This window comes from Cervus elaphus, chromosome 28, assembly GCF_910594005.1.
Source record: "Cervus elaphus chromosome 28, mCerEla1.1, whole genome shotgun sequence".
Taxonomy (NCBI): domain Eukaryota; kingdom Metazoa; phylum Chordata; class Mammalia; order Artiodactyla; family Cervidae; genus Cervus; species Cervus elaphus.
The window spans coordinates 38,352,634-38,380,529 of record NC_057842.1 but is presented as its reverse complement, the minus strand read 5'-3'; the positions used below and the strand labels follow the sequence as shown (position 1 = coordinate 38,380,529).

Sequence of the window (27,896 nt, the reverse complement as noted above, 5' to 3'; positions counted from 1 at the left end):
GTATAACGTAAAGAAATAGAGGAAAAAAATAGAATGGGAAAGACTAGAGATCTCTTCAAGAAAATTAGAGACACCAAGGGAACATTTCATGCAAAGATGGGTTCGATAAAGGACAGAAATGGCATGGACCTAACAGAAGCAGAAGATATTAAAAAGAGGTGGCAAGAATACACAGAAGAACTATACAAAAAAGATCTTCGTGACCCAGATAATCATGATGGTGTGATCACTCACACTCACCTAGAGCCAGACATCCTGGAATGTGAAGTCAAGTGGGCCTTAGGAAGCATCACTATGAACAAAGCTAGAGGAGGTGATGGAATTCCAGTTGAACTATTTCAAATCCTAAAAGATGATGCTGTGAAAGTGCTGCACTCAATATGCCAGCAAATTTGGAAAACTCAGCAGTGGCCACAGGACTGGAAAAGGTCAGTTTTCATTCCAATCCCTAAGAAAGGCAATGCCAAAGAATGCTCAAACAACCGCACAATTGCACTCATCTCACATGCTAGTAAAGTAATGCTCAAAATTCTCCAAGCCAGGCTTCAGCAATATGTGAACTGTGAACTTCCAGATGTCCAAGCTGGTTTTAGAAAAGGCAAAGGAACCAGAGATCAAATTGCCAAAATCCGCTGGATCATCAAAAAAGCAAAAGAATTTCAGAAAAACACCTAATTCTGCTTTATTGACTAAGCCAAAGCCTTCAACTGTGTGGATCACAATAAACTGTGGAAAATTCTGAAAGAGATGGGAACACCAGACCACCTGACCTGCCTCTTGAGAAACCTGTATGCAGGAGGCAACAGTTAGAACTGGACATGGAACAACAGACTGGTTCCAAACAGGAAAAGGAGTACGTCAAGGCTGTATATTGTCACCCTGCTCATTTAACTTATATGCAGAGTACCTCATGAGAAACGCTGGGCTGGAGGAAGCACAAGCTGGAATCAAGATTGCCGGGAGAAATATCAATAACCTCAGATATGCAGATGACACCACACTTATGGAAGAAAGTGAAGAAGAACTCAAGAGCCTGTTGATGAAAGTGAAAGAGGAGAGTGAAAAAGTTAGCTTAAAGCTCAACATTCAGAAAACGAAGATCATGGCATCTGGTCCCATCACTTCATGGCAAATAGATGGGGAAATGGTGGCTGACTTTAATTTTTTGGGCTCCAAAATCAATGCAGATGGTTACTGGAGCCATGAAGTTAAAAGATACTTACTCCTTGGAAGGAAAGTTATGACCATCCTAGACAGCATATTAAAAAGCAGAGATATTACTTTGTTAAGAAAGGTCCATCTAATCAAGGATATGGTTTTTCCAGTGGTCATGTATGGATGTGAGAGTTGGACCATAAAGAAAGTTGACCGCAGAAGAATTGATGCGTTTGAACTGTGGTGTTGGAGAAGACTCTTGAGAGTCCCTTGGACTGCAAGGAGATCCAACCGGTTCAACCTAAAGGAGATCAGTCCTGGGTGTTCATTGGAAGGACTGATGTTGAAGCTGAAACTCCAATCCTTTGGCCACCTGATGCAAAGAGCTGACTCATTTGAAAAGACCCTGATGCTGGGAAAGATTGAGGGCAGGAGGAGAAGGGGGCGACAGAGGATGAGATGGTTGGATGGCATCACCGCCTCAATGGACATGGGTTTGGGTGACTCCGGGAGTTGGTGATGCACAGGGAGGTCTGGCGTGCTGCAGTTCATGGGTTGCAAAGAGTCGGACACGACTAAGTGACTGAACCGATACAGATACTGATAGTGCCTGGCACATAAGCATTCAATAAATGTTAACTATCATTATTACCCCAAAGAGACAACTCATTCTTAAGTAATCAATACTACTTTAATGGTGAAATGTCCTCCAAACGTGTCTTCACATTAAGAGTAACTTTAGATCATGCTTATAGATCTCTTTGGTCTAAAGTAATTTCTTCTATAAATCAGAAGGCTGTTTCTGGAAGGCAGCATCCCACCTCCAGTGTTCTCAGTGGTGTCTGAATAGCTGTTTTATATCTAAGCATTTTGATCTCCTAACTTGAAAATTCATTTGACATATAGGAACAAAAATTAAAGGGACAATACCCATGCTGCCACTAGATACGTTAACTACATATTTTAGAAGGGTTATGTTTTTTTAAAGGTATATAAGGTTTATCTTTTGTGGGGAAGATGAATGATATTGAGAGGAATAGGTTCACATTTGAGCTTGGATAACTCAGAAATCAACTCTAACATTATTTTTATTTATTATTATTATTATTTTTAAGTCTTTACTTAATTTGCTACCATATTGTTTCTGGTGTTTATGTTCTGGTGTTTTGACTGCAAGGCATGTGGGATCTTAGCTCACTGACCAGGGATTGAACCTGTGCTCCCAGCACTGGAAGGTGAAGTTTTAACCATCGGACTGCCAGGGAAGTCCCTCAACATTCTAATTTTAATTGAATTTGACTTCGACATATTTACTCTTCCATTGGCTGAATTTGGACATTTGAATGGAAGAAAGACTTGAATACACTCATTTTCTAAACGCTGGCTCCTAGCTGAATGCTGTTAAGTGAGTACAATCACTGCAATGGATACTATAGAAAGCTTAAAGGAAAGTCAGAAGGACACACAGTCTTTACATTTACATCCCACATCCCCCCACTTCCCATGTGAGAGTTTAAGTCATTATTAACCTCAAAGAGCCACTAAGGAATGGTTGTCTGAATGACATGGCAGGTTTAGGTGAACTTATTTCTCTTGGGCAGAAATTCCGCAGGACTGACCAAGTTCCACAGTTAGGAGATGTTTCTGAGTTCCCTAGATCAGGCCAATTTGTTCTTAGGAACTCCTCTGTTTGCTTGTGAATTGGGGTGGAGGTGGTATAACAAAAAGAGTATAAAGATCTTTCCCAATCAGTCTTTCCACTAAATGAGAGAATAAGACATTATATCCCTTAAGTAACTTCTTTCAGCTTATTATTTCTTGTCTTTACTCTTTACTTTAAAATGTCACATGAAAATGCACTGCCCAAATCCAATGGCAAAGCCTAAGAGGGAGGAAGTGGCCCTTTCAAAAAATTTCCTCTCTTCCTAGACTAAAGCTCAAATACTAGCATCTTTCCCAGCACCTTTTTGCCAGACTGGGGTTCTACAAAGAGACACCTCAAATTCCTAGGGAGTTGAGTGTCAGTCTATAAAATGAAAGTCCCTGGATATGGATTCCAGAATGTGCAATGACAACATGCTACTATATGTTTTGGAGTTGTTGACTTGCTTAATGGTGTATTGAAATACACATTTATTTATTTTTTTTAGAAGGGAGTTCGTATCATTACAAAGGAGAGACTAAATTCCTGGCAATTTTTTAAATGAAAAATTGAGATTAAACAAGAGATGGGGAGAGGACTAATTGGAAAAAAAGTTCCTCTGAAGAGTGAAGGAGTAAAGGTACAAGGTTCTTTTATTGGTGGTCGTTGCTTTGAAAGGACAAGATCAGTTTAGCTGCAGGATGGAGATAGCAGGAACGTTGCAGAACTACAACCAGCTAGCCAAAACCAGCCATTTTTGGTTGAAAGGAAAAGTGACCTACCCTAGTTCATGGAACAATCAGGGTTAATGGAGAAAGGCAGGGGGTAGGTTTAAGGTGCAATTAGCACCTTCCTTCCCTCACATCAGCAGTGCTGCTACAGCAGGTGACTGGGTTGGCTGTGTGAAGAAATTTGGGATGGCAATGTAAGTGCACAAAATTCAATGAGCAATTAAGTAAATTAAAGAAATAATTGGGCTTATTTGGAAGCATTCTATACTTATTGTGGACTTTGCTTTGTAAATCACACAGATTTAGAAATAAACTTAGGAGGAATTAGAGATTGATGAAAATACCTTCAACTTAGTAAGTTTTGTTTAAAAGAAAGTAAGTGTGTGAATGAGGTAATTATGGGTTGTACACTAAATTCTCATGATGGCCTATGCCTGAGGACAGCCAACCACCAGTCTATGATATACACCCACACTCTCATTTCCCAGGAGCAGTTACCCAGATGTTTAATGCCCTCAAGCAGTGAATTGGCCTTTAAAAGGATGAGTTTAGAATAGCAAACATTTTACAGACTTAAAATATCGTATATGATTTCAAATAGATACCTACATGCTTCCAAGATTAGGGTAACTGTCCAGAAATAGAAATGAAGGAATAGTGAAAGGGGTAAAAGTATTAAAATCATAAAATATTCATACCACTGTTACCAAAGTAATAAAATGGGAATATAGAAAGTTTATATTTTAGCCAATATTATAAATAGGAACACAAAAATAGCATATCATGAACCAAAATTAACAGGGGAAAATAGCAACAAACTAAAAATTCAAGTGCAAAAGTGACTTAAGTTTTGGTGACCATGGCCATAAAGGACGCAAGCACAGGTTAAGGTATTAGAACAAAATAAAAGCACTCAGTTTCTGGTATTGGTCAGATCTTCATTAGGTCTGCACAGCATTTTCCAGTGCATGAGGTAGTCCTAGGAGACACTCCATTTAAAAAGTTCTAATATTTTGGTCACCTAATGCAAAGAGTTGACCCACTGGAAAAGACCCTGATGCTGAGAAAGATTGAGGGCAAAAGGAGAAGGGGCAACAGAGGATGAGATGGTTGGATGGCATCACTGACTCAATGGATATGAGTTTGAGCAAGCTCTGGGAGTTGGTGATGGACAGGGAGGCCTGACATGCTGCAGTTCATGGGGTTGCAAAGAGTTGGACATGACTTAGAGACTGAACAACAACAACATGATCAAACACATTTGAGAAATGCTGCAAACACATTTCTCCTTTGAAATTTCATAATGCACACAAGTAAATCAAAAGCCTTTAGAAGTCCTATTTGTAAAGAAATGATCTTTATTTGACACCCAGAGCTCACCACCATAAAAGGACAAATAAAAATTAACCCAATACACTATTCCCCCGCTGTTGACAATTAGGGAAAATATCCCCCTATTTCCCACCTCCAACTTCTTTTACCTAGAGCATTTACTTTAGAAAATTTATTGTAAACATTTTTTCTTATCTTTAAAATGTATATATGTCCGTTTGAAAACTAGATAGGCCTTTTGTTGGCTTTATGACCCATGGGTCTAGGAGTCATTCTTTTGAAAAGCAAAAACCAAGGAAGACAGTGTCCCTCTCTCCCTCTTCTATGAGAGGGTAGGAGCCTAACTTCAGGGGTTGCCTTGCTCCAATTTGCAAAGCCAGCTCTTGTCATAAAGATATGAGGTATATTTTTCTTTTGGATAAAGCCTATAAGCTAACACCAGTAGGCACTCCAATTACTAGGAAAGTTAGGATAAACTACATATGACAAACGATGCTGTCAGTCCTGTTACTTGTGGACTAGTTATTGTGTCTATAATGGGTTGTATCTGCTTGCCTATACGAGGGAATGCAATTTCTTTCTGTCTTTGCAGTCTCTTATTAGACTATGTATGATGCACATCACATTTACATTTAATGCTTATTCAGTAATAAAAGTATTTTCTCTTTCTATTGCTTTTGTGGAGAGGATATTTGTATTGGTATAAGATTTTGTTTTAATTAATTTTCCCCAACACCATACATGCCTGAGCTATCATCTCCTACCACCTTCATTCTTTTATGAATGCCAATGAAAAATGTGCACATTTTGGGAATCAATGATTTACAGTATTCCACTTAAAGTTTTATAAAATGACTCCACATATCTTAAGGTCTCAATTATCTTAAGAATGAAGATTAAGAAAGTTTGCATGAAACAGAGACAGAGAACTTAATTTTCCTTAGACACCCAGCAATCTTTCTCATCTGGGTTTCCTTACCCAAACCATACAACACAAAGGGACAATTTCTCAACTCTTTCAAGCATGCTACATAATCTATGCCATTCTAGAAACCTAGGAGAACAGGATTTATTACACAAAAACTTTTAAGTCAAGAAGGCTTAATTCTCTGAAATTCCAGTTGAGGAAGGCTGGCTAATCTTCACCTCCTCTCAGAGCTGAGCAAACTACATGTGATGACTTTTCCTTAGACTTCAGATTCATGAAGGCAATTTCTGGCTCAACATTTGCATTTAAATGTCTGATAAACATCTCAGCTCAATACATCTAGTACTAAATTTGATCTTTCATCATAATGCTGCTCTTTGAAATATCTCCTCTATCTCAATTCTATTCTCCAAGTTTTCAAGTAAAAGAAAATCTTGGAGTCATTCTTGACTCCTTTTTCTTCATCTATACTAAAGAAATTTTGTTGGGTCTACCATCTCAATATGTCTAGAAATAACCACTCCTCACCACAACTATTGCCACCACCCAGGACTGAGACATCACCATCTCTTATCTGTTTATCACAATAGCTTTTTACTATTCTGTGTACATTGCTCTCTCCCATCTGGTCATTCTCAGCATGGCAGCCAGGTTGGCCTTGTCAATCGTTATGTCTCTGACCTCATTCCAGCACATTCTCTCCTTGTTGTTCTAACATGTTAGGCATCTCACCTTAGGGTCTCTGTGATGGCTCTTCCCTCTGTCTCGAATATTCTCCCATAGGGTCACATTCTTCACTTCAAGTCTTTACCCAAATGTCACCTTCTTAGTGAGTCTATTTTGACCATACTGGTTAAAATTGCAAACCATACCCCAATCTTTGATGCTCCTGATCCCTCTTAACTTGCTGTCCCCCTCCCCCATAATATGTAGTTCCTTCTGCTATACTAGGTAATTTACTATCTTTTATGGTTATTGATATTTTCTGACTCTCCTCTCTGCCCTCCAAAATATAAGAGGTATCAAGGTGTGTATCTTTGCATTCCACACACTTGGAGAGATCCTGGCACACAGCAAGTAGACAATGAACACTTGAACAAATTAATCAAATGGTGTCTAAAACCAGCAGCAGGTATGATTAAGATTTGAAGCATAGGAAAAAAATTATAACAAGCTGGTTCTCAGGATCATGCATAGGTTAATGATCAAGGTCACAAAATTCTCTAGTAGGAAATCATAAGCCTAGAGTACATTTCTAAACAGTCTAACACAGTGAGGGGGAAGCTGGCCTGGAGGCAGAGTAATGAAGCTGACTTTGGCAAATTCAGATGGCTCTACTGTTTCATAAATTTTTTAGGCAATGGAAGAAAGAAAACTCAAGGGCTATGCTTTTCTTATAAAGTAAATCTAAGAGTAATCTACTAATTAGGAGCTTAATTATCGCTCCATAAATGAAAATGAAAACTGGAGTCATAAGTCACTCCTGACAAAGTGGTGTTGCAAATAATCTAAATTTTGATATTACTCTTAGGCTCACGGGTGGTAACTTCAATGTCTTAACAAAAAACTGAAGGAAGAGTTGAGGTGTGGTCAATTGTCTCACTTTGTAATCAGCTGGTGGTTGGTTGGCCAATTGAAAGGTTGGCTAAGGAGGGAATCTGACAAGTAATACACACTATATACATTTCATTTTAACCTAAAATATATGAATCATCTTTCTAAGAAGGATCAAGTCCTTTTCTTTGAGTATAGGTCTGTTGGTTGGTGTTTATTTTCTTCCTTGCTAAGTCATGCCCACATTTCATCTCTTCAAATTTCATTTCTTTAAAGTAAAATTTTAAAGATACTTGTGAAGAATTTTGACTGAAGACATCTCTTGATTTATTTTTTAAACTTAAAGATTTCGTATTATAATTCATATTTATGCAATTAGTCTTTTTATGATTCTAAAAGTATATTCTGAAGTAATTTCATGGGTAATTTTGTATTTTAGGAATAGATACATTTTATTTTTAATCTTTCTAGATTTAATTTTTTTCTGCAATCTTTTACAATGGTCTTGTCCAAGCCCACTTTGACAGAATTTTTTTGCAACTTACCAAGTCTTTCCAAAAAATTTGGCTATATTTTCACAGAATCTACTCTTGAATTTCACATTTATAGTCCTAAGTTTACTAAATATTTGATTAAAGTGTGTAACTATATAAAATACAATTACCACAGACAGTTTTGGGGTAAACACTACTAGTTATTGATAAATACACAAAACAACTGGTGGACATATAAATGCAAAGTGTCCTAGGGAGTACCATACTCCACATGCCTTGAGCCACATTCAGAGCATTCTATAGAGGACATGGAGCACTGGTGTTTGGATTTGATAAGCAATAATCAATTCTCTGACTATCTGATACCAACTATAATTTAACTGAATTTTGACAGTTAACTACCCAGAGTTATCACAGACATTGCCTTTCCCCTCCCCAAATTAAGGGCTCAGTTTAACAAAATTGTCTTTACTTTAGATGCTAGTCTCAAGTCCCAGTTCCCCAGACTATCCATATTTCTGTCATCCCTGGCTATAAAGGACCTTTTATATTAAGTATCACTTCACTCCAGGTTCAATATTCACTAGAGTGACTCACAGAACTCAGGAAAACACTATACTTACATTTATCAGATTATTATAAAGGATACAACTTGGACCTAACAGAAGCAGAAGATATTAAAGAAGTGTCAAGATAACCACGATGGAGTGATCATTTACCTAGAGCCAGATATTCTGGAGTGCAAAGTCAAGTGGGAAGCATTACTATGAACAAAGCTAGTGGAGGTGATGGAATTCCAGTTGAGCTATTTCACATCCTGAAAGATGATGCTGTAAAAGTGCTGCACTCAATATGCTAGCAAATCTGGAAAACTCAGCAGTGGCCACAGGACTGGAAAAGGTCAGTTTTCATTCTAATCCCAAAGAAAGTCAAGCCCAAAGAATGTTCAAACTATGGCACAATTGCACTCATTTCAAGTGCTATCTAGGTAATGCTCAAAATCCTTCAAGCTAGGCTTCAACAGTACATGAACCAAGAACTTCCAGATGTCCAAGCTGGATTTAGAAAAGGCAGAGGAACCAGAGATCAAATTGTCAACATCTGCTGGGTCATAGAGAAAGCAAGGGAATTCCAGAAAAACATCTATTTCTGCTTCATTGACTATGCTAAAGCCTTTGACTGTGTGGATAACAACAAACTGTGGAAAATTCTGAAAGAGATGGAAATACCAGACCACCTTACCTGACTCCTGAGAAATCTGTATGCAGGTCAAGAAGCAACAGTTAGAACTAGACATAGAACAACGGACTGGTTCAAAATTGGGAAAGGAGTACATTAATCTGTATATTGTCACCCTGCTTATTTAACTTATATGCAGAGCACATCATGAGAAATGCCAGGCTGGATGAAGCACTAGCTGGAATCAAGATTGCCAAGAGAAATATCAATAAACTCAGATATGTAGATGACACCACCCTAATGACAGAAAGTTTAGAGGAACTAAAGAGCAGCTAGATGAAGGTAAAAGAGGAGAGTGAAAAGGCTGGCTTAAAACTCAACATTCAGAAAACTAAGATCATGGCAACTGGTCCCACCACTTCATGGCAAATAGATGGGAAACAATGGAAACAGTGACAGACTTTATTCTCCTGGGCTCCAAAATCACTGGGGATGGTGACTGCAGCCATGAAATTAAAAGATGCTTGCTGCTTGGAAGAAAAGCTGTGACCAACCTAGACAGCATATTAAAAATCAGAGACATCAATTTGCCAACTAAGGTCTGTCTAGTCAAGGCTTTGGTTTCTCCAGTAGTCATGTGTGGATGTGAGAGTTGGACCACAAAGAAGGCAGAGCACCAAAGAATTGATGCTTTCAAACTGGTACTGGAGAAAACACTTGAGAGTCCTTTGGACAGCAAAGAGATCAAACCAGTCAATCCTAAAGGAAATCAGTCCTGAATATTCATTGGAAGGACTGATGCTGAAGCTGAAGTGCCAATTCTTTGGCCACCTGATGTGAAGAGCTGACTCATTGGAAATGACTCTGATGCTAGAAAATATTGAAGGCAAGAGGAGAAGAGGACAACAGAGGATGAAATGGTTGGACGGCATTACTGATTCAATGGACATGAGTTTGAGCAAACTCCAGGAGGTGGTGAAGGAAAGGGAAGCCTGGAGTGCTGCAGTCCATGTGGCCACAAAACGTCAGACATGCCTGAGTGATTGAACAACAACAACAACTTAGAAACAGTAGAACAGAAGAGATGCATAGACAGGGTAAGGTACGAGGGGTGGTGAGGTGGTACAGACCTTCCATGCCCTCTCTCTCTGGTATGCCATTCTCCCAGCACATCACTGTGGTCATCAACCCAGAAGCTCTCTTAAGCTCATTATTTCAGAGTTTTAAATTGAAGATTCATACAATTTAATACAATTTAATCAAAGGCACACTTGATTAAATTATTGGCCACTGGTAATTGGACTTCTCTCCAGCCCCTCTCCATTCCTAGACATTGAAGAATGGGGCTGAAAGTTCTAGCCTTCCAATCATTTGGTTGGTTTTTCCAAGCCCCTCTGCCCTCGTAAGTCATCTCATTAGCAGACAGTGAGACATTCCTATCAGTCAGGAAATAGCAAAGGTTTTATCAGCTTTGGTCAGAATGGGAGTGGAGGGAGCAACGACCAAATTTATTTTTTTTATTATATCACAAATGGTTATAGTATATAGTGAGCATATATGTTTATTTCTTTTCCCTTCTGGACTATGTACTCCTCGAGGGCAGTCTTTTACCCATTTCTCTTTTTTCCTCCTGATGCACAAAGTGGATACTCAAAAAGTTTTAGTAAGGTAGTGACTTCCTGAATGGAGTACACAAATTGCATTTTAGCAGTGTATAATATTGCACAGTAATAAAAAAAAAGGATACAATGAGATTTCAGCAGAAATGAAACCATCATAGTCAATTATAATAATTCCTATGACAAAATTCTTATTAACTAAATATTACCATGTGTAAACCCTGATACCTGGCACCAGTATGGCCAACTACTCACTATATATGACAGAACAAGTCACAAAGACTCTAGTTCTGAATATTCTCAGCTGCAAAACACAGGAAAAATAATGCCCTCTTTTATCACATAGCAGCGTTGTGAGAGTTAAACAAAATAAGGTACTAAAGTGGTTATAAATTTAAAATATTAGTCGAGTAAGAGTAATTGAAGTTTTATTAAACAATGTTAACAAACACAGTCTGACTTCTGAACAGCAAAAGAGTATTAATGGAAATGCATAGAAAAAAACATTAGCTACAAAGTTTATTTACTCCTGAAAAATGCTGAAAAGCATTTTATACATAGCTCAGTCTGAACTTCCAACTCATCAAGTTTGAGAAAGGTGCAACATAAAAATAAAAGGGATTTTGTGAAGTATGTTACACATTACCTAGTCTTCACTCCACTTTGGGTCTGGTGCTATAATCAATGGGGAATTTTCCTGTATAAAGTCTGGAGGATATAGTATATCACATTCAGCCCTTTCCAATAAGGTTATTGATTGCTATTCAATTCATGTTTCCCTTAAGTTTGGGCAAGATTATAGAATTTATTCTCCTACACAGTGGCCAGCCAAGTAAATCACATTGCATATTTCCAATGTCACAAATTTATCTCACCTGGCATCAGTGGGTTTATTTCTTTGTCCCTCAGAGTATCTTAAAATTTAGCTGTATGAGCCTCTTTTTTTTTTTTTAATAATTCTCCAATTTCATGTTATTGTTTCTCTCTTAATATTTTCCTAACAAAAAGTGCTAAAAACATAAAATGTCAACAAGAAAACTAGAGGCAATGTGATAAATACTATGGGTGAGACATCTTTCCTTGTAGACCAAAGGTACGGGTTGATATTTAAATAAAAACAATACTATCTTTGCCACAAGGTCTCCAAACAGTTCATTAGAAATATACAAGTACAGAGAACTGCATCAGAGCAGCCTCATGGGCCTCTCCAGAGGACAGTAACATGAACATGGCTCACTCCTCCTGCTTATTGCCAAAAATTCTGAGTAAGAATCCAAATACCTGAGATTTGTCAGGTGATGCTGAACTATAATTCAGTGGCTTTCATCAATTTTTTACTGACTTTTGTAGGCAGCGGTAAGAAAAAAGACCCCATCACTCATCTACATCACTTGTTTCCACTTCCAAATGGGAAAAAATCTTTGTGATAACAATATTATACCATATCATATTATATGATACTACTATTATACTATATTATACCTTTAGAAACTTTAGTATAAATATAATCTTCTATACTGTATATGCTATGCGGTTCCATTTTACACTATACAGTACTGTGCAACTTCTGAAGGAAAGTTTGACATATATGTACTTTAGCAATAAGTTGAATGAATAATCCATCTTTGATCCACAATATATAACATGTCTTAAAGTATAGTTCAGTTCAGTCACTCAGTCGTGTCTGACTCTTTGCGATCCCATGGACTGCAGCACTCCAGGCTTCCCTGTCCATCACCAATTCCCGGAGCTTGCTCAAACTCATGTCCATTGAGTCGGTGATGCCATCCAACCATCTCATCCTCTGTCATCCCCGTCTCCTCCCACCTTCAATCCTTCCCAGCATCAGGGTCTTTTCCAATGAGTCAGTTCTTCGCATCAGGTGGCCAAAGTATTGGAGTTTCAGCTTCAACATCAGTCCTTCCAATGAATATTCAGAACTGATTTCCTTTAGGATTGACTGGTTTGATCTACTTGCAGTCCCAGAGACTCTCAAGAGGCTTCTCCAACACCACAGTTCAAAGGCATCAATTCTTTGGTGCTCAGCTTTCTTTATTGTCAAACTCTCACATCCGTACATGAGTACTGGAAAAATCATAGCTTTGACTAGACAGACCTTTCTTGGCAAAGTAATGTCTGCTTTTTAATATGCTGTCTAGGTTTGTCATAGCTTTTCTTACAAAGAGCAAGTGTCTTTTAATTTTATGGCTGCAGTCACCATCCCCAGTGATTTTGGAGCCCAAGAAAATAAAGTCTCTCACTGTTTCCATTGTTTCTCCACCTATTTGTCATGAAGTGATGGGACCACATGCCATGATCTTAGTTTTTTGAATGTTGAGTTTTAAGCCAAGTTTTTCACTCTGCTCTTTCACTTTCATCAAGAGGCTCTTTAGTTCTTCTTCGCTTTCTGCCATAGAGTGGCAGTTATTCATCTGAAGTTATTCATATTTCTCCTGGCAATCTTGATACCAGTTTATGCTTTATCCAGCTTGGCATTTCACATGATGTACTCTGGATATAAGTTAAATAAGCCAGGTGACAATACACAACCTTGATGTACTCCTTTCCCTATTTGGAACCAGTCTGTTGTTCCATGTACAATTCTAACTGTTGCTTCTTAAACTGCATACAGATTTCTCAGGAGTCAGGTAAGGTGGTCTGGTATTCCTATCTCTTGAACAATTTTCCAGTTTGGTGTTATCCACACAGTCAAATGCTTTGGTGTAGTCAACAAAACAGAAGTAGATGTTTTTCTAGAACTCTCTTGCTTTTTCAATGATCCAATAGATGTTGGCAAGTTGATTTCTGGTTCCTCTACCTTTTCTAAAACCAGCTTGAACATCTGGAAGTTCATGGTTCACGGACTGTTGAAGCCTGACTTGGAGAATTTTGAGCATTAATATGCTTGCAGGTGATATGAGTGTGATTGTGTGGTAGTGTGAACATTCTTTGGCATTGCCTGTCTTTGGGATTGAAATGAAAACTGACCTTTTCCAGTCCCGTGGCCACTGATGAGTTTTCCAAATTTGCTGGCATATTGAGTGCAGCACTTTCACAGCATCATCTTTTAGGATTTGAAATAGCTCAACTGGAATTTCATCACCTCCTCTAGCTTTGTTCGTAGTGATGCTTCCTAAGGTCCACTTGACTTCACATTCCAGGATGTCTGGCTCTAGGTGAGTGATCATGACATCATGGTTTTCTGGGTCATGAAGATCTTTTCTGTATAGTTTTTCTGTGTATTCTTGCCACCTCTTTTTAACATCTTCTGCTTCTGTTAGGTCCATACCATTTCTGTCCTTTATTGTGCCCATCTTTGCATGAAATGTTCCCTTGGTATCTCTAATTTTCTTGAAGAGATCTCTAGTCTTTCCCATTATATTGTTTTCTTCTATTTCTTTGCATTGATCACTGAGGAAGGCTTGCTTATCTCTCCTTGCTATTTTTTGGAACTCTGCATTCAAATGTGTATATCTTTCCTTTTCTCCTTTGCCTTTAGCTTCTCTTCTTTTCTCAGCTATTTGTAAGCCCTCCTCACACAACCATTTTGCCTTTTTGCATTTCTTTTTCTTGGGGATGGTCTTGATCACTGCCTCTTGTACAATGTCACAAACCTCTGTCCATAGTTCTTCAGGCACTCTGCCTATCAGATCTAATGCCTTGAATCTATTTGAATCTAATCCCTTGAAACTACACTATAAAGTATAGTTACTGTACGTTATAGGCCAAAAATACTTTAATAAAAGATGGTTTAGCTAACTTCAGCATTAATTAGCCCATAATAAGCAAAATTAATTTAACAATGAATTAAAGCTAACAGTAATATATAATAAGGAATAGCAGCAACTGAAAACCCTGACCAACTGAAAACTACACTGCTGAGGCATCAATAACATTTTCTCTCAAAAACTGGGGAAATTCCAAGGCTGTGCATATGTTTGCAGGAGGCTTCTGAGTGTGGTCCAATGGTCAGTTCTTGATGAATTCTGACAATCATTAATTTTAGGTCATGAATAGCAAGTTTTAAAAATATTAATAACTATTAGTAATTAATGGCAAAAGTGTTTTTCAGCAGGGATGCTGTTCATATTTTGGGCTGGAAACATTTTAATCATGGGCACTGGGCACTCTTCTAGTCAATTATTGTCTCTCACTCCTCAGTATACTAAATGTCAATGGCATCATTCAGTCTCTGTGATAATCAAAAAGATCAAGGCCAAACACTTGCTAGTGCAGGGAGGGTGGTGTTGAGAATCATAGGGCTTGTAAAAACTCAAGAAATGATCGGTGCAAGCTAGGCTGCCTCCCACCAGGAAGAGCTCTCAAATTGCCTGGGTGACTCTGAATCTGACCACTCCACACTTTATCAAGGTAAGAACAGATATGTTTCTTAGCTTTGGATTGTAGGAAATAAACAGCTTAACCTCCTTTACTTATTCTGTGACTCCAGATGAATTTTTCCTAATTTCTCTGAGCTTTAGCTTTCTCAGTTTTGAGAATGGGCCAATAATGCCTGTTTTAACCACTTTATACAGTTTTATGTGAAGTGCTTTGTAAATTGTAAATCACAATGCAAAAAGATATATATATTTTTTTATTTTTAAAGATCAGAGATTGCTGTGGACTATATGTTCAATTTTCAACTATGGTGGTTACACAGCTACATTATAAGTTCAATAAATATTCCTGGGCAGTGAATGCAATGGCTCTAGCTAAGGGCAAATAGGGAGGATAAGGTTAAAATCCCTAAGTGATCAGAGCAATTACTGGAGCCTGTAATTAATGGCAGACGGTAGCTCAGTAAGAGTAAGTCGGGTTGTGGGTAGGAGGGTCAGTGGGCTGTACAGATGTTCAGAATCACTTCACTATTGCCAAATTAAAATGTATAATGTTCTTTCCTATTTTCTGTATTTTCAGTGAGACCACACATTCTCCACAGTCAATACAGTTCAGTCAAGCAGTCTTATTAAACATATGCTAAATTTTGGTACTGTTTTTGCTTTGAGAATTGTTTATATATTTTAAAGCTTCAAAAATATATATTTCCAGTTCCCCTTTTATTACTGGAAAAAAAAAAAAAACTTGTCTATCTTCTGTTTTTTAGCCTTCTTTTCAAACACACTTTCCCTAAGTATAATTTTCAAGATACTTTCTCCTTCTGACCCAATTTTCTCCCTTTTAAAAGGCTTCCTCTTCCTACATTTTCCCATACTGTATTTGCTCTGCTTTTCTATGGAGTAGTGTTATTCATTTTGCCAACTCACTAAGTAGTCCTAGAATAAATAATTTGATATTCAAATTCTGGATATTCATTTTAATAAAAAGAAAGCTGTTAAGTGGAAGATGAAAATTACTTGTTCCTATTCAATCTTTATTCTGAAATAAAATTTTATAGTAGGAACTGGCATTAGGTTGGTTGAAGATAGAAATCATCTATATCAATTGATGAATATAACTTCAAAATATCCTGGGTGATTGACTAGAAGTCAGGAGGAGAAAGGGGAGGGCAAGAGGAAAAGATGGAAGGGAGAGGGATGGAGAGAAAGTAGATGAATGCAGATGACAAATGCAGATGAATGACTGTGCATGTTGGTGAGCAGAGGCATAAAGTTCAAGTTTTTCTCCTTTTAAGGGATTGTAGAGAGAAAATTCTCTAGTAATAGCATAAAGGGAACTTTCAATGTATCTTTAACATCCACAAAAGGCTAACATTATCATTCTAATAGCATTTTACATCAGGTCCAGGTTGTTCACAGTCTCTGATTTTCTGGCAAAAGCCAAGGTGGAAAAATAGATACATCATCCGTGACAAATATGTAAATATTTTATTGTGAATGAATCAGATGAAATAAAATGGAAAATTTGCTAAAATGTTTAGATAAAATATTCATTAGTAGTAGTAATTACAATCTGAAATTAGGAAATAAAAGTTCCATACAGGCAGAAGTGATTTTGTAGCTTCATTCATTTATGTGCCCCTCTAGGTATATTCCACATTTTCATTGCATAATTTGAAAGCAAAAGCCTGTTGTAGTCTTGGACCTCAATTACAAGAACAAAAAAACATTAAAAAAATCTGTGATCACAATTCATGTCTTAAGGGATTTTAGCTTATTTTCTCCATTATAGCAGCTGCTCTGGTTTCAGAGAAAATGATAGACAAGAAAACCATTAGCACTTCTCCAGCTTAGGCAGTAGTAACGTGAATATCAACTAATGTAACAGGAACTGGCTTATGTGGGGCTGCATTAAATGGCTTACTGTAAAAGTTAAACTGTGTTTCACTACATTTTCAAAAGGCAAACAGACCTCTGATGTATTGCTAAGAACACGTGCTGTGCTCTGTGAAGGTTTGGGCCACTTTTATTCAGTTCTGATTGAGGCTTAGGAGGCACCAAGAGCTGTGCCTTTCAGAGCCACCAGACACCATGGTTACTCAGAACAGCCACTTTTAGGTAGTACTCCCTCAGTACTCACAGTGATAGGTTTTTGACAAATCAGGGGCCACTTGCTACCTGCCAGGCATCTCAGTTATAGTTATAATAAAACTCTGACTTAAATTGTGCAAGGCTTACGCACCAGAGTCATCCACCCTTTTCTCCTTGTTCGGCTGTATGCCTATCTATACTCCATACCCATGGCAGCCTTCAGGTATGGAAGACAGTTTTCCAGACTTTCACTCTATCCTACTATACCTGGTCTCCTTCCGGCTAAACATTCTTACCTCCTTCAGGGTACTCCTTCTGTTACAGCTCTAGGGGCCCGACTCTGAACACACTTTTTCTCTGTTCCAGCTACAAGGCAGCTCTGAAAACCTAATGCGATGTTTTGGGTCTGACTGTGCCTGTGTTCAGCATAGTATAAAAAAGGCCATCATCCTCTTTGTTCTGGAGATGTTATTACAAATCAAATCTAAGGTCATATCAGGTTTTTTTTAGCCAATTACATTACATCTCTAACTCATAATTAAATGAATGCCCAGAATCTTTCATGTGTGTTTCTTTCAAGTTCCTCTCAATGGACTTCTAAAAGTTTTGACTGGAGGATGGGACTTTACTTTTGCTACCATTTCATTTTTCTTTTCTGTTTCATTTTATTTCCCCAGACTTGTTCCAGTGTTATAGCCAGTACAGATCTTTCTGAGTCTTGGTTCTAACTTCCATGCTATGAGTTATCCCTCAGTTTCATGTCTTCTGCAAATTTGATTTCTAGGATGCCATTGATTTCCTGGAAATCATTCTAGAAATGCCTCTATAATGGTAAAATTAAAAATAAAATTATACAAATATTTTATGCATTGTCTGCATAATCTTCCTTTCTATTAACTTTAGGATTTTTTATGAGTCTCATGAATAAACTTCCTACATATATGCCATATTCCATTAAAATAAAGACTTCATTTACTAAGACGAGTGGGATTATATATGTCAGAAAAAAGTGTTAAAATTTTTTCACTAATTAATTCCCGGGTTATAAAAAAGGACCAAAAAATTATTTCCATTTATGACACTAACTGGTACAGAGAAGACTTGGCATAACAGACTGAGCTAGAAGAATCAAATAAAATTCCAAATATTAATAGATTCAATTCTCAGAGCCTTTGGAATTGTCTAAAGACCATGTAAGTTGGTTGCTAATTTCTAAAACATAAGGAATGAGAAAAAAATAAACTCAAGTGCCATGTGCACATGTTATGTGTCCCACATCGTTTTGCAGCCTTAAGGGAAACATGCTTCTCTGGTGGCTCAGTGGTAAAGAATTCACCTGCCAATGCAGAAGACACACTTTTGGTACCCAGGTCACGAAGATCACCTGGAGAAGGAAATGACAATCTACTCTAGTATACTTGCCTGGGAAATCCCATGGACAGAGGAGCCTGGTGGGCTATAGTCTATGGGGGCTGCAAAGATTTGGACATGACCTAGTGACTGAACAACAACAAAGGGAAACTGATATAAAGACATATTGTCGAAAAAAAAAAAAAGAAAAAAAAAGACATATTGTCACACTTTGCAGTGATTTTGTGAGAACTGGCAACCAGAATGTGTTATTTCAGACATGGCTGTGCATATCGCCTGTAATTGACTCTCACTGATCTCTGATTAATAGGGTTTGTGTTAATGGAGTCTCTGCTTGTTAGCAGGTTAAGTGTTTGCTTACTGGGACTTAGCAGGAGTTAGACTGGGAGTTAAAAAATCTCCCCTCCAGAAGACATAGACAGAGCTTCTTCTGGCAAAGGGACTGAGAAGCCCCAGGGATTTGACTTTGAAGGCCAGTGGGATTTGATTGCACGACTTACACAGGACTGGGGAAACAGACTCTTGGAGGGCACAAACAGAACCTTGTGTGCACCAGGACCCAGGAGAAAGGAGCAGTGACCCCACAAGAGAAAGAGCCAGACTTGCCTGTGAGTGTCCAGGAGACTCCAGCACAGGCGTGGGCCAACAGTGGCCTGCACTGAATACAACAGTCCTGAGAGCTGCAGCATGCTGGCAGAAGTCCTTTTGATGGGGATTGCCATTACCAGGCAATAGTTTGGCCTGGGAGGGAACAGAGCCCCATCATCAACAGAAAATTGGATTAAAGATTTACTGAGCATGGCCCTGCATATCAGAGCAAGACTCAGATTCCACCACAGCCAGTCCCTTGCATCAGGAAATGTCCACAAGCCTCTTATCTTTCAGAGAGTCGATAGAATGAAAACCACAATAATAGAAAACTAACCGAACTGATCACATGGATCACAGCCTTGTCTAACTCAATGAAACTATGGACCATGCCACGTAGGACCAACCAAGATGGGTGGGTCATGGTAGAGAGTTATGACAAAACATGGTCCACTGGAGAAGGGAAGAGCAAACACTTTAGTATTCTTGCCTTGAGAACTTCATGAACACTATGGCAAGGCAAAAAGATATGACACTGAAAGATGAACTCCCCAGGGTCAGTAGGTGCCCAATATGCTACTGGAGAAGAGTGGAGAAACAGCTCTAGAAATAATGAAGTTCAGTTCAGATCAGTAGCTCAGTAGTGTCCAACTCTTTGTGATCCCATGTACTGCAGCACACCAGCCTTCCCTGTCCATCACCCACTCTCAGAGTTTGCACAAACTCATGCCATCAAGTTGGTAATACCATCCAACCATCTCATTCTCCGTCATCCCCTTCTCCTCTCACCTTCAATCTTTCCCAGTACCAGGGTCTTTCCCAATGAGTCAGTTCCTTGCATCAGGTGGCCAAAGTATTGAAGCTTCAGCTTCGGCATCAGTCCTTCCAATGAATATTCAGGACTAATTTCCTCTAGGATGGACTGGTTGGATCTCCTTGCAGTCCAAGGGACTCTCAAGAGTCTTCTCCAACACCACAGTTCAAAAGCATAAATTCTTTGGGGCTCAGCTTTCTTTATTGTCAAACTCTCACATCACTACATGAATACTCGAAAAACCATAGCTTTGACTAGACAGACCTTTGTTGGTAAAGTAATGTCTCTGCTTTTTAATATGCTGTCTAGGTTTGTCATAGCTTTTCTTCCAAGGAGGAAGTGACTTTTAATTTCATGACTGCAGTGACTTTTAATTTCATGACTGCAGTGACCATCCCCAGTGATTTTGGAGCCCAAGAAAATAAAGTTTGCCACTGTTTCCATTGTTTCACCATCTATTTGCCATGGAGTGATGGGACTGCATGCCATGATCTTAGTTTTTTGAATGTTGAGTTTTAAGCCAGATTTTTCACTCCCCTCTTTCACCTTCATCAAGACGCTCTTTAGTTCCTCTTCACTTTCTTCCATAAGGGTTGTGTCATTTGCATATCTGAGGTTATTAATGTCTCTCCTGGAAATCTTGATTCTAGCTTTTGCTTCACCCAGCCCAGCATTTTGCATGATGTGCTCTGCATATAAGTTAAATAAGCAGGGTGACAATATACAGCCTTGATGTACTCCTTTCCCAATTTGAAACCAGAAAACTAATCGAACTGATCACATGGACCACAGCCTTATCTAACTCATTGGAACTATGAGCCATACCTGTGTAGGGACACCCAAGACAGATGGGACATGGTGGAGAGTTCTGACAAAATGTGGCCTACTGGAGATGGAAATGGAAAACCACTTCAGTATTCTTGCTTAAGAATCCCATGAACAGTATGAAAAGGCAAAAAGATAGGACACTGAAAGATGAACTCCCCAGGACAGTAGGTGCCCAATATACTACTGGAGAAGAGTGGAGAAATAACTCCAGAAAGAATGAAGAGATGAGGCCAAAGCCACAACACCCAGTTGTGGATATGACTGGTGATGGATGTAAAGTCTGATACTGTAAAGAGCAATAATGCATAGGAACCTGGAATGTTAGGTCCATGAATCAAGGTAAATTAGAAGTGGTCAAATAGGAGATGGCAAGAGTGAACATCAACATTTTAGGAATCAATGAATTAAAATGGACTGGAATGGGTAAATTTATTTCAGATGACCATTATATCTACTACTGCAGGCAAGAATCCCTTAGAAGAAACGGAGTAGCCCTCATAGTCAACAAAAGAGTCTGAAATGCATTACTTGGGTGCAGTCTCAAAAATGGCAGAATGACCTCTGTTCGTTTCCAAGGCAAACCATTCAATATCACAGTAATCCAAGTCTATGCCCTGACCAGTAATGATGAAGAAGCTGAAGTTGAATGGTTCTATGAAGACCTACAAGACCTTCTAGAACTAACACCCAAAAAAGATGTTCTTTTCATTATAGGGGACTAGAATGCAAAAGTAGGAAGTCAAGAGATGCCTGGAGTAATAGGCAAATTTGGCGTTGGAGTACAAAATGAAGCAGGGCAAAGGCTAACAGAGTTTTGCCAAGAGAACACACTGGTCATAGCAAACACCCTCTTCCAACAACACAAGAAATAATGAAGAGACTGAGCCAAAGTGAAAAACAACACCTAGTTGTTGATGTGACTGGTGATGGAAGTAAAGTCCAATGCTGTAAAGAGCAATAGTGCATAGGAACCTGAAATGTTAGGTACATGAGCCAAGGTAAATTGGAAGTGATCAAGCAGGAGATGGTAAGAGTGAACATCGACATTTCAGGAATCAGTGAACTAAAATGAACTGGACTGGGCAAATTTAATTCAGATTACCATTACATCTACTACTGAGGGCAAGAATTCCTTAGAAGAAATGGAGTAGCCCTCACAGTCAACAAGAGTCTGAAATGCAATACTTGGGTGCAATCTCAAAAATGACATAATGATCTCTGTTCATTTCTAAGGCAAACCATTCAATATCAAATGAGGACAGGCTAGGCCTTCTGCAGTTGTAGTCATGGTCTCAGTAGATATTACAAACTCCTGATATATTTTTTCTTGGGGAGTTCCTGCCATTAAATTAGGATATTCAGGGATACATGGTGATGTTGATGTTTTATGGCTCTTTTCTCATTTACTGTTCCAGAGTAATGAGCATCGCTCTAATTTATCACTCTTCTTGAACTCAAAAAGCAAGACATCAACATTCATATTCTATAAGTTCTTGTAGGAAAAACCATAGGTCAGTGGAAACGCGTCAGTGGCAGTTTATTATTTCCTGCTAACAAGTACATTAACTGGATCAAAAATGCTTTTACACATAGAGAAATTCCAATATTATTTAACATTTTAATAGTCTTCCAATTAAATTAGACATGTTTACCTTTTCAATTTCATCAGAGAAATATATTTTATCTCTACCCAAACATCAAACTGAAGCAGTTAACTAAATATATTGCCATGTGTTTCTAACACCCTTAACTTGCTCCCACAGTAGGTCAGTGTAGCCTTCATTCTAGGTAATATATTGTTACTTTTAGGTATTTATCTCCTGGCTTGCAGATTCAAACTTTTTCTGCAGCTTCCTCTCTTCATAAAGTTCCAATTTTGGATATCTCCTCTGTACACCTATTCCTAGATATCTCAATAGAAGACACAATTCCAGCTTTAAACTACTTAGAGATTCATAGAGAATAAATTCAAACAGGGACATCTTGTTGCATAAAACAGACAGATCAAACCCTTGCCTAGCATTCAAAATCATTTACAATTTTATCTCTATCACCTTCCAATCCATCTCTGTCCCTCATTTAGCCTTAGTTCACATATGGTGAACTCAAGCAAATCAAATTGCTTGTGAATCTTTTTCCGTGTTCCATACACCTTCCTGCCTCTCTCTTTGCCTATAAGCTAAATCCCAAATTCTTCCTCATGAATCATAATGCCCTTCATTTTACTTACTGTTCTTTTTCAGAAGGGTCCTCCATTTTCCTGGTTTCATGCCTTTCAGTTCAGTTCAGTTGCTTAGTCAGTCGTGTCCGACTCCTTGCGACTCCATGAACCACAGCACACCAGGCCTCCCTGTCCATTACCAACTCCCAGAGTTTACCCAAACTCATGTCCATTAAGTCAGTGAAGCCATCCAACCATCTCCTCCTCTGTCATCCCCTTCTCCTCAATCTTTCCCAGCATCAGGGTCTTTTCAAATGAGTCAGCTCTTCGTATCAGGTGGCCAAAGGATTGGAGTTTCAGCTTCAACATCAGTCCTTCCAACGAACACCCAGGACTGATCTCCTTTAGGATGGACTGGTTGGATCTCCTTGCAGTCCAAGGGACTCTCAAGAGTCTTCTCCAACACCACAGTTCAAAAGCATTAATTCTTCAGTGCTCAGCTTTCTTTACAGTCCAACTCTCACATCCATAGATGACGACTGGAAAAACCATAGCCTTGACTAGATGGACCTTTGTTGGCAAAGTAATGTCTCTGCTTTTTAGTATGCTGTCTAGGTTGGTCATAATTTTCCTTCCAAGGAGTAAGTGTCTTTTAATTTCATGGCTGCAGTCACCATCTGCAGTGATTTTGGAGTCCCCCAAAAGAAAGTCAGCCACTGCTTCCACTGTTTCCCCTCTATCTGCTATGAAGTGATGGGACCAGATGCCATGATCTTCATGTTCTGAATGTTGAGCTTTCAGCTAACTTTTTCACCCTCATCTTTCACTTTCATCAAGAGGCTCTTTAGTTCTTCTTCACTTTCTGCCATAAGCGTGCTATCATCTGCATATTTGAGGTTATTGATATTTCTCCCAGCAACCTTGATTCATGTCTTTATCCACCGTATTTTCTCTTCCTCGAAATGTCCCTTATTTTATTGACTGTCCAGCTGATACTTTATGAAGCTTTACCTTATCTCATCAATTAGAAGTAGATGATTTTTTTTTTCCTAGTTTGAACATCTAAATGTGTTCAGTTGTGCCTTCATTACAGGATTTGTCATTTTTTAAACTTTTAATTTGAAATGAATTTAGGCTTATAGAAATGTTGCAAGGAGTTCCCATTATACCCTTGAATCAAATAATAGACTCTTAAATATAAGTGTCTCATATAACCATAGCACAATTTTCAAAATGAAAGAGTTAACATTGGGACATTACTTATAACTAAACTGGAGAGTTTATTTGGATTTCACCAGTTTTCCAGTAAGGTATATTTCTGGTCCAAGATCCAATTCAGGATCCCACACTGCACTGTGGTAATGCTTTGTTGGTCTCCTCCAAACAGTGACAATGTCTGAGCTTTTCCTTATTTTTCATGACCTTGATAATTCACCTAATAATATCATTACAGATGTACATGCTTATTTCCTTTGCTACAAGTTTCTTGAAATTTTTTTCACTGAGACACGTTTTTATTCCCAACAGTGTCTAGCACATGACAGAAGCTCAATAATTAATACTTAACTACATGTCAGAAGTAATTAGAAAAGATAGTTACAAAATTGGCATAATTAAAAACTGAGCTGTGTGCCATATCCTCTTTCAGTTACAAAAGTTAGAGAGCAAGAGCGTAAAATTGTAGGACAAAAGACGATCTTTGCAGATACTAACACTATATCTGAGTCCATTATCTGAGCCCTCCCCGAGCAGAAATCATCAAAGCTCCCAGCCTGTGAGCTGATCAGAGTACAGGGATACTTAGTGACAGCAGGAAAGGCAGACACAGCCTCACACCAGGACTGAGCATGACTGTTGGATCTCGATACCAGTAGACTTCCTCTGTCCTGTGGTAGGGGTGGGTCCTCGCACAGACCACTAAGCTAAAATAACTACTCCCTCCCTCTTACACCTTGGTTTCTATTCAATAGCTTCCTGTTAAGAAATTCAGGATAGAGAACTCTAGTCTTCTTGCCTGGGGCCCTGAGCCCCAGCTGGTTCTGTTTTTTTTTTTTATTTTTTTTTTTATTTTTTTGAATCAGCCATGGATTTACATGTATTCCCAATCCCGATCCCCCCTCCCACCTCCCTCTCCACCCGATTCCTGGTTCTGTTTTTGAATGTCCCTACAAGTGGCTGACCAGTGTGTCTGATGTCTCACACCATGACGCGAGCACTCATCTACTCTCCGATATCCATTTGCCTTAATTTCCCCATTGCTATGACATGTTTGGCCCTATTGAATCCCACTCCTTTTCCAGGAAGCCAGGAGAAAGCTCAGCTGACAGGTCCATGACTTTTACATGCTATCACACCCACTGGTTATCTTCCTTAGCCAAGGGAGTTTCATTCTCTTTTTCTAACAGCACCTCTTGCTAAGTTTCAGCACACTGCAGAATTGTGCCCATTCAGCTTGTGACTCAGATGTTCTTAGCTATTTCACTTTGTTTCTAATCTCAAATTACTATGATATCCACATAAACTATACTTCCTCATTACTACTGTAGAGGCTGACTCTGTTTTTCCCCTCCTGCTAAACTTGTCAGCGTTGCCTTGCTGAAGAATCCGTCTTCTGGGGCCACAGAAGATTTGCTTTGTTTTGTGGGGACTGCAATTACTGGCATCTGAAAGAAGGCATTCTTAAATTTCAATTCCATACTGCATCTTTCACAAAGACTGAGAAATACCATTTGACAGGTTCAAGAGAAATTGAACTGATGTCTGTTGGGTTTTAACTGGAGCACTGCTGAATAATTTTTCATTTTCTTTTGGAAGGCATTATCACAAAGAGAAAACATGCCTAGTAGGGTCCCACAGAGGTGTTTTGACATTAGGCTTAATAAAGCATAAAGAACTCATTAATAAATAATGTTCTGCTAGGTTAACAAATAAAGGTGAATGCAGTGGCTAGGCCCCAGAGTAAATCAAATCATGCATGCAGGCATGCAACTTATTAACCTGCAGCAGTCTCTTCAAACGTCTGGCAGAGCCCAGTGCCACAATGCACAAGTGAACCCAGCACGTTACAAATGCAGGCACTTTTGGTGACGACACAAACTGTTATTCTTTTTCATACTCCATGGGTCTGAAAAAGTAAACAGACCTTCACTGATGATGATCAGGAGGCAATCCAATGACACATTTTATCTCTGCAAGAAGGAAGCTTCCACCATCAACATGGTGGAACACTTGACACAATTTCACCTTCTCATCTCATAGCCTTTGTTTCTTTATCTAAGCCAGCTGACAGAAGAGAATTAGAGAATGAATTAAAGTACACAAACAAGCTAGTCTCTTCAGCCAAAATGGTTACTGATGAACTTTTTAGTTTGACACAGAAAACCTTGAGTAGTGTCCAGAAACATCCTCTCTTCATTTCTTTCTTTTTTTTTTAAATGAATGTTCAGTGTTCCTGAAGAGTCCTTTCCTAGATTCAGAAGGTTGTATGGTTTTAGCTGGAGAGTGATTTCATGGCCTCCCAGAGTGGGTATAAGCTCTCGGAGTGGTAGCGGGTGGGAGGGAAGCTTTGCTACTTCGGGCAGTTGTATTTTTCTTTTGGGTCTGTGGTGCTTAAGGCAGCTGCTGCTTCAAGGAAGCTCTCTGAATGATTAAAAGCTACGGACAGCTGGGTGTCAGTTAAGCACCACTCACTCTCGCTGCTCAACAATCTGGAGGGGTAGAACCTCCTGCCCCACATGCTTCTGACTGCCCACCTTCTCCATTCTCTAAAGGGTTTAGGGAAAGCTAACCACCAAGCAATCAAATGAAAACATTTCTAGGCGCTGTTTTGATGAAAGAACTTGTTGGGTGGGTTCAATTTCAACTCAAAGCCTCACCAACCATGCCCATATGCATAAATGTACACATTTTGCCACACCCTTTATGTGTTTATGATGACAAAGCCATTAGGTTGTCATTTAAATCCTGTCCCAAGCTACAGATTTAAAGGCAATCATTATCCCGAGAATGAAAGCATTCCATTAAACACTCTTACCTGACGATTTTTGCAATTCCTGTGTAGTTATGTATATGTATATGCCATACGTACACACGGTTATATAATTATATATAGTTTCTTCACTTTCAAGTTAATGGAAACAATGAAAATGAAGGAACAATCAGGAACATCAATGAAGGAACAACAATGAAGGAACATCAAAGTGATGCATGAAAAGATTTCATTTTTGAGAAAACAAGAGAGGCCATGTGGAATAGTAGCAATGTGAGTAGTCTATAATTATTGAACCTTACAAAGCATTTTATGTGATTCATTTCCTTTAATTCCAATAGCCCTAAGATGTTGACAGTGTTACCATCTGTATTTTACATATCAGAAAGTTGAGACAGTGAGTTGACAGTGTCCAAGATCACACAGTAAGCAGCAGAATAGGGATCTGAACTTGGGCAGTATGATTCCAGAATTCACCTTCTTAAGTGTTATTCTCTACCACCCCTGTTATGTTATCAGGAAATCCAGTCATGGACAGCTCTACCACTAAACTAAAAAAAAATGGGACTTCCTTTTTTCCTCATATTACAATGAATTGGACATGGCTTAGTAACTGAACAACAACAACAACAAAATGAGTTTAGAATTAGCCTAAATATTTGTTACCTTCCTGTGTGATTTTAATAAACATTCAGTTATGTACGTATAGATGGTCCGCAACTTATGATTTTTTGACTTTACAATGGTGCAACAGTAATATGCACTCAGTAGAAACTATGCTTTGAATTTCGATCTTTTCTGGGGCTAGCAATAAGAGGATACTACTCTCTTTTGATGCCAGGCAGAGGCAGTGAGCTCCTGGTCAGCAACATAAGCACAATGGTAAACAACTGATGCACTAACAACCATCCTGTACCTAAACAACCATTCTGCTTTTCACTTTCAGTATAGTACTCAACACATTACATGAAACATTCAACACTTTGTTATAAAATAGACTTTGTGTTAGATGATTTTCTCCAGCTATAAGCTAAAGTAAATATTCTGAGCACATTTAAGGTAAGTGAGGCTAAGCTATGACGTG

At 38.6% G+C, this 27,896-nt stretch overlaps 1 protein-coding gene across 6 annotated transcripts in view; it reads right to left on the bottom strand.

Moving 5' to 3' along the window:
• The window catches only part of HS3ST5 (heparan sulfate-glucosamine 3-sulfotransferase 5), a 289,927-nt gene that overhangs the window by 139,656 nt on the left and 122,375 nt on the right, over window positions 1-27,896 (bottom strand). The gene's annotated exons all lie outside the window — the stretch shown is intronic.